Source organism: Lolium rigidum, chromosome 3 (genome assembly GCF_022539505.1).
Source record: "Lolium rigidum isolate FL_2022 chromosome 3, APGP_CSIRO_Lrig_0.1, whole genome shotgun sequence".
NCBI lineage: Eukaryota > Viridiplantae > Streptophyta > Magnoliopsida > Poales > Poaceae > Lolium > Lolium rigidum.
The window spans coordinates 296975922-296978277 of record NC_061510.1 but is presented as its reverse complement, the minus strand read 5'-3'; the positions used below and the strand labels follow the sequence as shown (position 1 = coordinate 296978277).

Genomic DNA, 2356 nt, shown 5'->3' with positions numbered 1-2356 from the left:
TATCCTTCGGTTAGTTCCTTCTTATGCCATCATTTAATGTGTCAATAGATAACGAGGAAAACAGAGTTTCAACTTGAGGAATATGCAAGTTTTTTCAAAGAAGTATGCAATGTAAATTCAGAAAGCTCTCACTTGTTTTGGTTTGCTCATGTCCTTGCAACATGGCCTAGTGCACTCAATCCCACTCTCTCCAGTAATTAACATTGAACTCACATAGTAGCATAATATACTACTCCCTCTGTCCCCTAATATAACATCTTATATTGCGGGATTGAGGGAGTATTAGTTATTCCGGGTGACTTGAGTTCTTCGGAGTGGCGAAAATTTGATCATTAGTACTCCCTTGAACACCCACAAGCCAAAACCCCCGCCACATACAGGAACGTATACTGTTACCTGTTTGCGAGTCACTGCAGAAAGTGAGTTGTTTTGTATTTCTTCCAACTGTTATATACTCCGTATAATTCCTTTTTCTGTAACTTCCTACAAATCCACAGGACATATGTACCGGGCCATACTTGATGGAACACATGCCAAAGCTTCATATTACAATCTTGGCGCTGGGTATAATGGCATATGGACATTGCTTTGGAGCAAGCGTATTTGATGTTCTAATGAGATGTCGTGGTCTAAAAAGGCTGGATCTTGATTTTCTGCCAAGAAGTCAACTCGGGGTAATACTATTGTTAATTTGATTATCTAATGCTTGAGTTGTCAGAGAAGTCATATGAGAATTGCATTTCTAGAGATTTCAAAGAGAAGAATATGCATTTTTAGGAACACATTGGTTTGAACTGCTTTATTGGTCTGCTATTAACCTTTTGCTCTGTGATCATGCCTGTATTAAATATATGGCTTATGTATATCCAAATGAGAACACTTATTGACAAAAGCAGCATACAGGAGTACATGAGAAGGGTTGCTGACTTGGTAATAGGTTTTATTTCAAAAAAATCGTCAATCTGATGGAAATGGCAAACTAGCGAATAGGTTCCTGTTTCCTGCAAAGAAATGGGAGATCTCTTTTGTCTTCTCCACGGAGATCTGCTTGACTATGGGTTATACATAATTCAATAGCTGAGGATTTATGTGCATGTTATAGACTTATAGTAGTGATGTCCATTGTACTTGTATGATCATCATAATCCCTTCAAAGTTCAAATTAATTCCAGGTGTTATTCTTTTGTAAATTTTGTTGATGGCATATCTCAAAGTATTCATCAAGTTAAATAATTTTCAGTTTCATCCCTCTCTCAATTTATGCCATAAACCATACAAGTTAATCTTATATGTGATATAACCCTTTGCTTCAGGAACAAACTCCGTGCCCATCAGGTTGCATATGTGATCAGCAACCAAAATGGAAAACAGAAGAGCTTGCGCTGAATTGCCTCGAGGAAATAGAAATCCATGACATGAGGGGAACTGAACATGAAGTTGCTCTTGTGCAGCGGTTATTCCATTGGGCAATAGTACTCAAAAGGCTGAAAATAGTTCTCCATGAATTAATCACTGAAAGCAAGGCCAAAGAGCTCCGCCAGTTATTACTGAACTTCTCTAGGCTAGATATATGTATCGATATTAGCACGTTTGTTCCATAACACGTGGGCACCACTTTTTTTCTCAGCAGCTTTACTTTTGTGAGGATGCACTCTTTTTTACTTGTTTCCCGTATATGATATGAGGCACTGAACTCTCGTTCCAGCAACTTTACTTCTGTGAGAATGAACTGTCGTAACCTGTGTCTCGTATACGTGCGACTGAACTGTAGTTATTACATATGAGAGAGTGCTGTGAAATTGGTGGCAAGTGCCCTGGAATATATTGTTAATGATGTCGTAGAAATGAAGGGTTAGTTGCTGACTCGGCATCCAGCAGGTCTGTCCAAAACGAATAGGAAGCTGCCAAGCTGCATTATCATTTTGGTTTCGTCACAGTAGTTGATGGCAAGTGCATAGCACATGCAAGTCAGGTTTCATTTATCGCAGATTGTAAGCATTGTTCCTGGGATGTATGGACTGTCAGGGCTGATGACGCCATGCAAAACTGAAACCTGTAGTATTCAAAATGATACGACACTCTAATCACATGTTTTTCCTCTGCTAGTGTTTTAAAACATGTCAATCAAAGAGACATCAGTTCCTCGGCCATTATCCCTACTATGCGGTTTGTTTGATTAGTAGGATTTGAAACCATATGGATTTTCCCTGTGACTTAATTTGCATGCAATTTCAAAGCTAAATTTCCATTGCATCCAACTTCACAAAAGTTTTCCTTCGTTTCACTGACAACTATGACATACACTTCATCCTTCGGAACAATCTTCCTTTTTCCTGTGGCGTAACTAAACAAATAT

The 2356-nt window shown here is 38.7% G+C and overlaps 1 long non-coding RNA gene across 2 annotated transcripts; it reads left to right on the top strand.

Annotated features, from left to right (window-relative positions):
- Positions 1-288: 288 nt before the first annotated feature.
- LOC124699712 lies at positions 289-1626 on the top strand. Of its 2 annotated transcripts, XR_007001492.1 has the most exons (3): positions 290-419; positions 498-674; positions 1314-1626. It is a non-coding gene; the product is annotated as an uncharacterized LOC124699712 (long non-coding RNA). The 2 variants fall into 2 exon arrangements; XR_007001491.1 differs by having other exon boundaries at positions 289-674.
- Positions 1627-2356: the final 730 nt, after the last annotated feature.